The following is a 14,750-nucleotide window of genomic DNA, read 5'->3' on the forward strand; positions in this document are numbered from 1 at the left end:
GAAGGAAGACCTCCAAGCTCCTTCTATGAAGCTAGCATCACCCTAATACCAAAACCAGATAAAGATAACACAATGAAAGAGAATTACAGGCCAACATCCCTCATGAACATAGATGCAAAAATCCTCAACAAAATTCTAGCAAATCGAATCCAGCAATACATCAGAAAGATCATACACCATGACCAAGTAGGATTTATCCCTGGGTTGCAAAGATGGTACAATATTCACAAATCAATAAACGTGATACAGCACATAAACAAATTGACAGATAAAAACCATATAGTCATATCAATTGATGCAGAAAAAGCATTTGACAAAATCTAACATCCTTTCTTGATAAAAACTCTCAGCAGTCTGGGAATAGAAGGAACATACCTCAACATAATAAAAGCTATATATGATAAACCCACAGCAAACATCATACTCCATGGACAAAAACTAAAAACATTTCCCCTAAGAACAGGAACAAGACAGGGATGCCCACTCTCACCACTCCTGTTTGACATAGTACTGGAAGTATTAGCCATTTCAATCAGACAAGAAGAAGAAATAAATGGCATCCAAATTGGAAAAGAAGAAGTAAAACTGTCCTTATTTGCAGATGACATGATACTGTACATAGAAAACCCTAAAGACTCCATAAAAAAAATTACTAGACTTAATAAATGAATTCGGCAGAGTAGCAGGATACAAAATAAATGCTAAGAAATCTATGGCATTTCTATACACCAATAGTGAACTTACAGACAGAGAGACTAAAAAAGCAATCCCATTTACCATCACACCACAAAAATTAAGATACCTAGGAATAAACTTAACTAAGGAGGTAAAAGACCTATACGTGGAAAACTACACAACACTGAAAAAAGAGATAGAGGAAGATATAAACAGATGGAAGAACATACCATGTTCATGGATTGGTAGAATCAACATCATCAAAAGGTCCATACTACCCAAAGCAATCTATAATTTCAACGCACTTCCCATGAAAATACCAATGGCATACTTCACAGACCTAGAACGAACTCTCCAAAAATTCATCTGGAATAAAAAAAGACCCGAATAGCCACAGCAATCCTGAGAAAGAAGAACAAAGTAGGTGGGATCTCCATACCAGATTTCAAGCTGTATTACAAAGCCACTGTTCTCAAACTGCCTGGTATTGGCACAAGAACAGACATATAGATCAATGAAATGGAATAGGGAACCCAGAAATTGATCCAAATCACTATGCTCAATTAATATTTGACAAAGGAGGCCTGAACATACAATGGAGTCAAGACAGTTTCTTCAACAAATGGTGTTGGAAAATTAGACAGATACATGCAAAAAAATGAAACTAGACCACCAACTTACACCATACACAAAAATAAACTCAAAATGGATCAAGGATTTAAACATAAGACAGGAAACCATAAAAATACTAGAGGAATCTACAGGCAGAAAAATCTCTGACATATGCCAAAAGAACTTCTTTGCTGATACTGCTCCTAGGGCAATGGAAGCTAAAGAGAAAATAAACAAATGGGACTACATCAAAATAAAAAGCTTTTGCACAGCAAAGGAAACCATCAATAAAACAACAAGAAAGCCCACTACATGAGAGAACATATTTGCCAATGATGTCAATGATAAGGGTTTAATCTCCAATATTTACAGGGAACTCATGCAGCTTAACAAAAAGAAGATAAGCAACCCAATCAAAAAAATGGGCAACTGATCTAAATAGACACTTTTCGAAAGAAGACAAAAGGAAGGCCAAGAGACATATGAAAACCTGCTCTAAATCACTAATCATTAGAGAGATGCAAATCAAAACAACAATGCGATACCATCTCACACCTGTCAGAATGGCCATTATCAACAAGTCAACAAATGAAAAGTGCTGGCGAGGATGTGGAGAAAAAGGAACCCTCGTGCACTGCTGGTGGGAATGCAGACCGGTGCAGCCACTGTGGAGAACAGTATGGAGTTTCCTCAAAAAACTGAAAATGGAACTCCCATTTGACCCTGCAATCCCACTTCTAGGAATATATTCCAAGAAACTGGAAACATCAATCAGAAAGGATATATGCAACCCTAAGTTCATAGCAGCACAATTCACCATAGCTAAGATTTGGAAACAGCCTAAGTGCCCATCAGCAGATGAGTGGATTAAAAAACTGTGGTCCATCTACACAATGGAATACTATGCTGCGGTAAAAAAGGAGCACTTACCATTTGCAACAATATGGATGGAGATTGAGAACATTATGCTTAGTGAAATAAGCCAGGCAGAGAAAGATAAATATCACATGATCTTACTCATTTGTGTAATATAATGAACAACATAAATTGATGGGGGGAAAAATAGATCCAGAAACAGAGAAACATCAATCAGAATGTCAAACCTCAGGGAAGAAATTGTGAGATAACCAGAAACCCAAGAATGCCTGAGAACGCCTTTCTAGCCACGCTAGCAATCATCAGATGTACGGTAATTTTACCTGGGACAAGAGGGTAAGTATTTTGGTCTTATGCTCCTGACCCTTCATGAGTAAGACCCCTTACGTGGGCTGATCCCCTGACTAATGTAGTTACCAATAATACCAATCACCTTGGTCATCCAGGAGGTCCATGGGTGGGGCAAGAAAGTATAAATACACAGGGGTCTCCACTCAGCTTCCCTTTTGTATGACACGAAATGAAAACAATGCCCCTTTGTGTGTACAATTAAAGAGAGGTTTCTGTCTTGTGTGGACACCAAAGAAAGAGTGTCACTACTATCACTACGTGCCCCCGGTAGAGGTGCAGAAAATGTAACTAAGACCTTGTCTATATAAAAAGAAATGGACAACCAGTTTGAAAGGGAATTGCCATGGACTAGAACAAAGAATATCCTTACATGATATTATTCTACACTATCATTAAATTTTATTCCCAGATTTGGATCACCCCCAGTACTTATAATAGTTCCTCGCACCCTTGGGAATAATAAAAAAAAAGTCATCTGTTTGGTGCTTGGAGACAAACTTAGCACATCTCTTGATACTTTAGAATTACAACAGAATAATATACAATTATCCCAAGCAAATGTACAAACTAATTCTTTGAATGTCTGGCAGCAATTTAAAAAGGACATGTAAGGATTTAATCTTTCTCATTGTGTAGAGGGCCTCCTGGGAAGGCACCTGAGCATTCTATATTGGTCCCTATTACCCTTTAGGCCAAGAGAGACCCTCTTCTCACAATTCAATTGCTCACAGCTGTTGCATGAGCTCTCTGTTCATGTCGAGGTTGAAGTCTTGTGATTACTGGTGCCATTGATCTGTCTCTCACCCAGTGGGGCGAACTGAGCCGTCCCTGGGGAAGAAACCCGGGTTCCCCAAGATATGTGATCAGTGCTGGGCCCGCCAGCAGGTGAGGGGATCCAAAGGCAGGTGCTGGGCATGGAGGCCACGGGGCCATAGGCTACCAAGGAGACAAAACTGAACCTCACATCACCCTGCTTGGCCCCAGAGGATGGCTGGTTAGCCAGAGCCGGTAAGATTCCTCAAGGAAGGAACAACCTAAGACAGGCACAGTCACAGAGGGTCCATCAGGAGAGAATTTGGGGATCAACAGAGGTGGGGCACAGACCCTCACCCCCTCAACATTGCAGGGGCCTGAACCCTAGCCCCTTCTGAGGGAGGTCTCCTGCCCCCATGGCTGCTTCATGCTTCCCATGCCCAGCTCAGATCAGGACCCAGGTGACCGACAGAGACTTGGCCGACAGCAGCTGCCCTCTCACTCCAACAAGAATTGTTTGAGTTGTCTTGTACCCATGGTGTGGGAAAGTGGGTTTACGATTTCTAAATCCAGCCTACCACCAGGAATGCTCAGGACCTACTCAAGAAGGCAAATAATCCCTTCCACCAATATTTAAAGGGTAAAATAAGATTGTTGTTAGAGTAATAAATTTGACAGTAAAATAGTAGTCAAGTTTTCAGGCAAATTTAAATTGGCTAGTTGAAACAAGCGAATATTCCAGAAAAATTAATTGTACTGGACAAAAAGGTGTTCCTAAAGTGTTAACTAAAATTTTTATTGGTACTTCATCTCATGATAAAATTGTGCATCATGTAATGAACCTAAAACAGTAACATTATAGTGCAAAAAATTAAAATTTAAAAACCATCAAGACTACATTATAAAATTTTCAAAAGCCTCCTAACATTTAAATCAAAAAAGGAGGGGATAGTAGAGGAATATCATGTAAGGAAAAATATCCTGTAAGTAAATTACATCTAGAAAATTAATACTTTAGAAAATTAATTGTAAGGCTAAAAGCAAGACACCCATGAAAAACACACAAGGTGTCAAAACAAGCCAGAGGAAAATAATTTGGGCAAAAAATGAAATAGGATCCCAACTCAAATTTATAGAAAATATTCCTTTATTAACTTTTGGTCGAGAATATGTTTGTATATTTTCAGAAAACTCTGAGACCATGTGGATTCCAGCAACAGAGAGGAATCGACAGGACTACTCCAGCCATGAAGACAGAAGAGAAGCAGTCCAGAGACGGAAGACGCTGATGTGGCCTTCCCATACTAGCAGTTAGCAGCTGTGCATCACTGCAGATTGCCCAGGACCAAACCAGAGAGAGTCGGACCTGCATTACTACCATTTGTCCAGCATCCAGAACTGTAATGTCAGTGATGACATGTACACATAAGGAACTGTTGGACATTGAAATTGGATCTCAAAAGAACTGTTGGCCCAGAAAGAAACTCACTACAGACTGATTCATTTGCCTGTCAGCATAACCATTATTGCTTCTCTCATTTTCGGTTCTTATAAGTGTATTTCCAATAGCACATGATCTCACTCCTCTAGGGGAAATAATGAACAACATAGACTGATGAACAAGAACAGACCCAGAAACAAGGAGGCATGGATCACACTGTCGTGCCTCACAGGGAGGGTAAGGAAGGGTGGGGGTAAAGGGGAGAGATCAACCAAAGGACTTGTGTGCAAGCATATGAGCCTAACCAGCCGTTAAGGACAAAAGGGGCGTGGGGGCATGTGTGGGGAAGGTTGTAGGATGGGAATGGGGGAATGGGGACAAATATGTGATACCTTAATCAATAAAGAAATTAAAACAAACAAACACACACACAAAAAAAATAAGCTTTGGTGAAGATGTGGAGAAATTGGAATGCTTGTACACAATAGGTGGGAATATAAAATGGTACAGCCATTATAAAAACAGTATGGTAATATCTTAAAAAATTAAAAATACATTACCATATGATTCAACAATTGTACTTACAAAATAATTGAAAACAGAATCTCAAAAAGATATGTGTACAATCTTATCCATAGCAGTTTTATTAATAATAGCTAAAAGTTGGAAGCTACCCAAATGTTTATGATGTATAAATGGATAAACAAAGTGTGGTATATCCATACAATAAAATATTATTTAGCCTTAAAAAGAAGAAAATTCTTACACACATATAGCAACATGGATAAACCTCAAGGATGTTATACTAATAAAAAAAATCCAAGCACAAAAAGAAAACACTTTATCTGAGATACATATATGAGCTATTTAAAGTAGTCTAAATCATAAAGACAGAAAGTAAAACAGTGGTTGACAGGGAATGGGGGAAGGAGAAATGGAGAGTTATTGTTTAATGGTTATAGATTTTTAGTTTGCAAGATTAAAAAAAAAACTTCTGGAGACTGGTTGCACAACAATGTGAATGTACTTAACACTACCAAACTGTACAATAAAAATAGTTAAGATAGTAAATTTTATGTTATGTATATTTTATCACAATTTCTTAAAAATTAAAAAAAATGGCTAATAGTAAGCTATGGTGAAGTATGGGGCTGAGAATATATAGTTACGTGTTCATGTCAGACAGAATGGAGATTGCAATTCAAGGATTCCAAAAAGACAGTACATGGTATAAATATTTAAAATGCAAGAAATTCTAAACACCATTATGACTTGTAAGGGTAGAAATTGAGAAAATGAGTTAATGTTATCAATGAGCTCTGGACTGTTTTCAGGGAAAATTTTTGTAAAGAAAAGATAAAATAAAAATGAGCAATTGTTCATTTATTTAAGAGAAAAAAATATTTTTAAAGTTTTTTATTGATTTCAGATAGAGAAGGGAGAGGGAGAGAGAGAAACATCAATGATGATGGAGAATAATTTATAGGCTGCCTCCTGCATGTCCCCCTCTGGGGATCAAGCTGGCAACCAGGGCATGTGCCCTGACCAGGAATTGAACCTTGACCTCCTGGTTCATGGGTCAATGTTCAACCACTGAGCCACACTGGCTAGGCTAAGGGCTATTACTATTCAGGGTCCATAGTCACAGGACCAAAGAGATGCAACAAAGCCGCTTTTCCTCATATCTCTTTACTATAAGATGACACAGAGAAGTGACAGACACTGTGTAAGCTGACTTTAAGAGGAATGTATTGTTCATTTGGGAATGAACATGAGATAAGGAGCACAAACAACATATTTTTTATACCCACAGCCTTCAGTTTTATTTCTAAGATTTAAAAAATCATAGTTAGCCTATCAATTTATATTTTCAATGTATGACAGATAAAGATGGCTGAAAGCATTCAGCAAAATTTTGGTTTTATGCTTGTAAAGGCATCCCACCTGTGCTTGGTCATATATCAATGAATGTTTTAATAAATCACAAATTAGATTATTACAGTCCAATTGCAAATATTTAAAATATGTCAACACTTTTTATAAAAACAAGACCCAGAGAAAATATACTTCATCAACTAGTTTCATGTGGAATAATATTATATTTTCAATTAGATTATAAACTTCATGAAGTCACAGATGTAGCTGAGATAACACTAGGCTAGGGGTTTCTATGCCGATAATTATGTATGTGACATTTAGTGAAGTAGTCTTCTTGAGCCTCAGTTTTCTCATTTTTGCAGCAGGTACAGTAATGCTATAGTATAGTAGCTCTTTCTAAATTAGAAAATCATGAGATTAAACAGGGGGTTAAATATAAGTAACACAATTAAACTTGATTAATAACTCAGGATCTGGAGTCAGATAAACCTAGGGTCAAATTCCAGGACAAGTTACATGAACATTTTGGCTTCATTATCCTCACTGTAAAATTGGGATAGTACATATGTCTAGAGCTGAAAGATAGTATGTCTTCATGTTTAACAGCACAGATTTTGGAACACAGGGTCACATCCTGACTCTCATTTATTGTGTTACCTTGGTTAATTTTATAACTTACTTTGCCTCAACTTATTCATTGGTAAAACAGAAATGATAATAGTGCCTATCTCCTAGGTTTGTTGTGAGGTTTTAATTAATTCATAATATATGTGTATGTATATATATATGACTGTAAATTAGTATTAATTAATTACTACTATTGTATTGATAATAACAAATTAGTGTATGTAAAATGCTTAGAATGGTACAGGAGGATAACAGTAGTGAATGGGCTTAGATGTAATAATGCATGTAACTTGTGTAGTATAGTACTTGACACTCAATAGATATCAGATGCTATTATTATTTTTACATTAATGGACTTCGAAAGGTGCTACATATATTTAAGATATGGTGCTTTTATGTATTTATTATAATACTAGAGGCTCGATGCACGAAAGTCATGCAAGAGTAGGCCATCCTTCCCCCAGCTGCCGGCACCAACCTCCCACTGGCACCCAGGACCCGGGCTGGCTTCCCTCTGTCCACCCGCAGGCACCCTGGACCTGGGCTGGCTTCTCTCTGGCCCTGGCTTGGTCTGGAAGTCCAGAATGACGTCTAGAAGGAATGCCAGTCTAATTAGCATATTACCCTTTTATTATTATAGATATGCGGAGCATCTAGTAAGCATCTGACAAAATTTTACAAAGCACATCAATAACAACGCAGTTGAGTCCCTGCGAAGTTAGTTATGCTCTTTCACTGGAAATTTATCATATGGTGTTTGAAAGTATTAAAAACTGAAGCTAGATGAGAATGTGAATCTCTGTTCCAATTAATGCAACTCTTACAGGATTGCTAATATTATTATAACAGAATGATATTGAATTAAGGGAGAATTAATTTTGTGTTGGTAAGTTCAAATGCAGTGATAACATTGTTTTAAGGTTTTTCCCCTCTTCATATAAGGTAACAAACCTTTATCACTACCCCACCAATATGCTGCTTTATAAGAGGATATCAGAAATTAATTTCACTACTTGATGCTTTCCAATAGAATTACATTTCTAATTAGAAATTAGACGGTTTTTCTCAGGAAATATAAAAAAAATCAGTTGAATATTTTCCACTAATTAAAAAAACAACACACACACACAGTTGCTCCAAGTGAATTAATAATGGCTTGGGGATAACAGTTTGTGCTGGTAAATGTGAAAATATATAGTATACTTTATTTTTATTAAATTTATAAGTCCACCCTACTTTAAACATATGACAGGGAAAATTCAGTATTATATAGAACAAATTCTTAAGACTTGTGCAGAAGTAGCATATTGAAATAAAAGAATACTGATAACACATTAAATATATATTATTTCAAATATTCTGTTTCTAAAAACTCACTGGAGCTTATTGAGGCATGTAACTTCTTGTTATAATTTCAAAGGGAAGGTGTCTTAACCAATGTTTGAGGGATGAGTTCTTAATTTTATTTTTGTATTTTGAGTTGCAGCTAAAATGCTTTGTGGGAAATAACTAATATGTAGAAAAACACTATCTGAGATAAAAATAGTTCCTTTATCATAGTAAGCATACCTTAATGAAAGGGCTGAGGAAATGGAGAATTATATGATTTAGTGTGATAAAGTAAATACCATTAACAAAGTAAATGCCAACTATTTGTTTAAAATTATGAAGCTTTTATAATAAGTTGGAGTGAAACAAGATAAGTTAAATGTTTATATAGTTAAGCTTGGATACTTCTTTTCACAGTAACCAAAAATGAGACAATTTTGTGAACAATCTTTATTCGCCCATTCCAGAATGATGGGAGATAAATTCAACATGCTGTTTCCTAGGCCAGAATAAGCACCTTTGTTAATACTTCTTTAATTTTACTTCTTTTATATTAAGACTAGAGGCCCGGTGCACGAAATTCATGCATTGGGGGTGGGGGGGGTTGTCCCTCAGCTCAGCCTGCACCCTCTCCAATCTGGGACCCCTCAAGGGATGTCCGACTGCCCGTTTAGGCCCAATCCAGGACTGCTGGCTCCCAAATGCTCGCCTGCCTGCCTTCCTGATTGCCCCTAACCACTTCTGTCTGCCAGCCTGATCACCCCCTAACCACTCCCTGCCCGCCTGATTGATGCCTAATTGCTCCCCTGACAGCCTGTTTGCCCCTAACTGCCCTCCCCTGCAGTCCTGGTCACTCCTAACTGCCCTCCCCTGCAGGCCTGGTCCCCCCCAACTGCTCTCCCTGGCAGGCCTGAGTCGCCCTCAACTGCCCTTCCCTGCAGGCCCAGTCACCCAAACTTCCCTCCTCTGCCGTCCTGGTCACTCCTAACTGCCCTCCCCTGCAGGCTTGATCACCCCCAACTGCCCGCCCTTGCAGGCCTGGTCCCTCCCAACTGCCCTCCCCTGCTGGCCATCTTGTGGCAGCCATCTTGTGTCCACATGGGGGCAGCCATCTTGTGTGTTGGAGTGACGGTCAATTTTCACATTACTCTTTTATTAGATAGGATGATAAAACAGATAGCTAAAGAGAGATGACTTGCTTAATTTTTAAAAGTGAATTGGAAATGAGACTAAGATGCCTTTTCTCTAAATTTCTGATAAAATTATCTCAGGCCCAAATCTATTAATGCTAATGCCATTGTGGAAGTGTCATCGCATTACTAATTAAAGTTGTAATACCTTAATCAATAAAGAAAAAAAATAAAGCTGTAAACAAGCTGCTTTCAAAACCCACACACATTTTAGCTTACCAGGTGGACGATTATCCTTTTTGCGAGCACCAAGCCTTTGTGCTTCATTTTCTGAGTCAAGGCGCTGTCTTTCATTGTCCGGTGTAATCTGATGCTCTTTTTCACGGTCAGAATCCATGCCATAATTTTCTTGCTCTTCATCCAATTGAAGTCTCTTGTTTTCAAACTGTATCAGACACCGTTCCCTCTCTCTCTCCATCATGTGTCTTTCACTTTCAAACTCATTAGATTTTTCATTTTCAGAATTTGCTGGATGTTTTTTAGAATCGGAGTCTAGTTGATGTCTCTCAAAGTTATTCCAATGTTTTTTAAAGTCAACCTGACATCTTTCAGAGCTACCCTGGAATCTTGCAGACCTATGTTGATATCTTCTAGAGCTATCCCTGCATCTATCATAGTCAAAGTCCAACTGTTGCCTTTCAGAGTCAGTCAAAGATTTTTCAGATTCACATTTGAGGTCCATCCAGAATCTTTCCAATTCAGGTTTACTCTGGCAACGTTTAGCTTTCATCATGTGTTTCACTGAATCAGAGGCTCTTCCTAAGCTTTCAGAATCTAAGTCCATTGTGTGCCTTTCAGACAAAAAATCCATCCTGCGTCCTTCAGTGTCAGTACTCAACTGGTATATTTTAGTCCCCATGAGGCATTTTGCAGCCATTGTAGCCAGTGCATGTCTTTCTAAGTCCGAGTCAACTCTGCATGGTTCAGAGTCCGAGTCCATTCTGTATCTCTTAGACCTAGTCTTCTCCTGGTATTTTTCTTTCCCTATAAGATGTACCCCAGATGCAGAAGCTGAACCAATTTTATCCTTTTCCATGCTGGAGTCCATCACATACTCCTCAGACTCAGAGACAATACAGTGTTGTTTAATATCCATCAATCTTTTTTCAGAGTCCAGCAGGCGTTTTATAGAATCTGAGGCCATTTGGAATTTTTCTGCCTTCAGCAGGTGTTTCACAGACACAGAAGCCATGGGGAATTTTTCTGAATCTGAGTCTATCTCAGGTCTTTCATTGTCAGAGTCCCTCAAACATTTTTCAGAGTCAGAATATTCCAAACATTTTTCTGAATCTGAATCACCCCAGTATTTCAGAGAGTCATAGTCCACCTGGAATTGTTCAACTTCCACTAGGTGTTGCTCTGACTCCATCAGGTCTTTTACAGAATCTGAATCCCTCGGGTATCTTTCTGCTTCTAGTAGGTGTTTCACAGAGTCTGAGCGTTTGGGACACATTTCTGAATCTGAATCCATTCCCCACATTACTGAGTCAGAGTCTTTCCATTGTTGTTCTAAATCATAGTCCAAACCAATGCCTCTATCTGAGTCAGAATCAATCTCACATATTTCAGAACCAGAATCAGGCAGGGGGGAGACATTTTCAATTATTAGTAGGTCTTGAAGAATTTTATAGTCCAAAGAACCAGCTGAAGTCTCAGAACCTTTGGTATCAGAAACTTCTGTTTCAGATTTATCTTCATCACGTGGCATCATAACTGCATCTTTATGACTTAAAGAAAAGACAAACATGAATATTTTCAAAATATTAATCAAATGTCAGGAAATACATTACTTATACGTTAAAAACCTTGTGTAATAAAAGATTATAGGTTACATATTTTTTTAACATTTTATTTTATTTTATTTTATTTTCCTTATCCCCCTAGATTACATATTTCTATCAAGCTGTATAAAACAAGATACACCACTAGCTTTGTTATTTAAAAAATTGGAATAATATCAGTGTAGGCAGATTTTACACTCACTTGCATTTACTCTGATATTAATGGCTTTCCAACACATGTGGAAGTAATTGCCTTGCAATGTACTATATTCTTGTCTCTATCCAATCAATGCATCATTATTTTTAGAATGAATATTATTTAAAACTGTAGTGAAAAATAAATGTAAACTATTTATATATTCTACTCCAGGTTAAGATTTTATGTAAATATGACAGAAGCCAGTTCCAGCATGTCATAATTAGAAGAGTTTCATTAAAAGTTTGATGAAGCTTGGGGGCTCAACAAGGCCTGAGCCACATATGTAATCATCTGTTGGAACGGCTAAAAGGCACTTCCCCCAAACCTGAATAGGATTATTGTTTGCTGCCAGACAGCTCAGGGCATCTGAATCTACATGTTATTGCCTCCTGTTGGCCAAACACCTGAACAGCTGTAGGCTATTCCCCAATCTGACAATGCTTCTGTACCCTACCATTTGAAGTGTATTATCTCCACCTTGCCTTAGGACAAATAGTGTTAATAAAAAGCAAAGGGTCCTGAGTCAAGAGAAGTCTTTAGCTCCTTTAGCTGAAGTTCCTCTGACCCCCAATGCCTTTCAAAACTATCTTTCGTCCTTGGACTCCTTATTGAATCTACACACAGCCTTTCTCTAGATTGCTGAACTCCTTCTTAATGCTGGGACAAGAACCCCTACATTTATTTACTCTGATATTAATGGTTTTCCAACACATCTGGAAGTAATTGCCTTGTAATGTACTATATTCTTGTCCCTATCCAATCAATGCGTTATTATTTTGGGAATGAGTATCATTTAAAAATGTAGTGAAAAATAAATGTAAAATATTTATATATTCTACTCCAAGTTAAGATTTTATGTACATATACTTGATTATAACTGAGGCTTACCTTGGAGTGTTGAGTGTTTCTGGAGAAACATACTCAGATCTGCAAGGCACTATTTTATTTTGAAGGGACATATCTTGAAGGGGAAGTACATGTTCACTTGATGAACTTTTTGCAGTTATTGGCTGCAAAGCAAAAGAAATCATACAATTATAATGTCTCAGTTGCATTTAACATGAAACACAGTACACTTAGGCATTCTTATTGAGGGGGAGGGTGTTGCTTCATTAGGTACATATGTGCTTAAGGGAAGTCATAGTGAGAACCTCTTTCAAACTTCACAATGTATATTTAAGTATTAGGGCAAGCATGAAGTGTCTTCCTAACCTCTACTTTTTCATAAACAAATGCTGCTCAGGTGCTATATTACTCAGTACCTTGGTTTTAGGCAACTGGCAATTGACCTAAATTGGGACAATCAGATTTTCTTTCCTGGGGATTTAGAGTTAGAATTCAGAACAATTTTTTTTCCTGCTTTTTATTTAAAATGAAGACAGGTGATTTCTGGCACCATGAAAACCCAATTCTGTCTTTTTCCTAGAGAAGCAGAATAAAGCCATACATAAATGAAGTGAAAATAAGAGATCATATACCTCTAGAGAAATGGATGAAAATATGTTCTCCTTGGGTTCCTGATTCCAGTTCCTCCTAAGTATTAACTCTACTTTCTACCCTTAAATTCTCCAAGGTAATCATGATCATTGATTTAAATTCTTACCACCCCATTTCCTTCTAAAGCTTATATGAGAGAATCCTGTTCCTTTAAAACCAAAAGTACCATCATCAGACATCAGAATTGATATTAATATTTTATTGTTAACCTCAAAGTATAACATATATAACAAATGTGTTTTTAGGAAAAAATGAGTCCAAGCACAGGAAAACAGAAAATTAAATAATGATCAAAATGAAATTTATCTATGCAAAGTGATTTATTCCATCTTCAATGAAACCTAAACAAAATTAATAGCCTTATACTGTAACATGCCATTTAGGTACAATATAAGAAAAAATACTCATTTTAATATATTGTAAAAACAATTTTTTTAGTTAATCCTTACCTAAATATGTTTTCCCATTGATTTATAGAGAGAGTGGAAGGGAGTAGGAAAGATATAGAGAGAAAAACATTGATATGAGACATCGATTGGTTGCCTACCACTGGTGCCCTGACCAGGGATGGAGATCAAGCCCTCAATCGAGGTACATGTCCTTGACTAGAATTGAACTCACAACCCGTCAGTCTGAGGGCTGACACTTTAGCCACTGAGCCAAACTGACTAGGGGTGTAGGATTGATTTTAATACTAATTTTGTAATCTCCTGTTTCATCAGATAACTGTGAGGCTGAAAAGAGATACTGTCTAAGGCAAAACACTCACTCTGAAAACTGGTAAAGATAAAAAATGTAAATAATTGACAGATAATAAAGAGAATGGTAACTTTTTTTATGTGGCAAACCAATATGAGATATTCTGACATACCTCCTGGAGAAGATAGATAGCAAATAATTTTCATGTGCTTATAAACATTGATCTAAAAAGTACAATACTCACATCTTTGACTCTATTCTAAAATCATAGTAACAGCTTTTCTATCACAATGCTCTGTCACTAGTTTTCATTATTTTTAAAGTCAAAACAAACAAAAGATGAGAAAAAATACAAGTTTATTTTACTAGTGATATTCTAAACTTAATCAAATAATACCTGCCTTCATAAATTGGTAATAAATGTTCTTTCATGTATTTGATTTATCAGGATACCCAACCTCCTGAGGAACTATACAGATAATATTTTTAATTTTTGTAAAAGAACCTACAGAAGCTACACATTCTACTACAGTGTTAAAAAATCTAGATGAAAATATAGTACATATGGAATTCGCATTGGGTATTTAGGATTGGCATACTGTCTAAAGCTTTGGGGGCTTTGACTATATCAAAGCTTTATGTCTGCCTTTTGGGACATTAAACCGAAAATATTCCTTAGAAGGAATACTTCCAAAGATAATATAGAATACCAGGAAGTTTAAGTGTTCTTCCTAATAACACCATTTTCCAGAGGTGACACTTTTTAAATAAATGTTTTTTTATAATTATGAAACTTCAATTAACATCAAAAGAAGGGAAATTACATTTCTAAATTCATTAAT

General features: G+C 37.0%; 1 long non-coding RNA gene across 1 annotated transcript in view; it reads right to left on the bottom strand.

The window, feature by feature from the left end:
• LOC129149123 (uncharacterized) overlaps positions 1-9,985 on the bottom strand; it is a 62,245-nt gene extending 52,260 nt beyond the window's left edge. Inside the window, exon 1 of the long non-coding RNA XR_008556088.1 lies at positions 9,952-9,985. This is a non-coding gene — a long non-coding RNA (uncharacterized LOC129149123). The remainder of the gene's footprint in view (positions 1-9,951) is intronic.
• Positions 9,986-14,750: the final 4,765 nt, after the last annotated feature.

Source organism: Eptesicus fuscus, chromosome 1, assembly GCF_027574615.1.
Source record: "Eptesicus fuscus isolate TK198812 chromosome 1, DD_ASM_mEF_20220401, whole genome shotgun sequence".
NCBI classification, from domain to species: domain Eukaryota; kingdom Metazoa; phylum Chordata; class Mammalia; order Chiroptera; family Vespertilionidae; genus Eptesicus; species Eptesicus fuscus.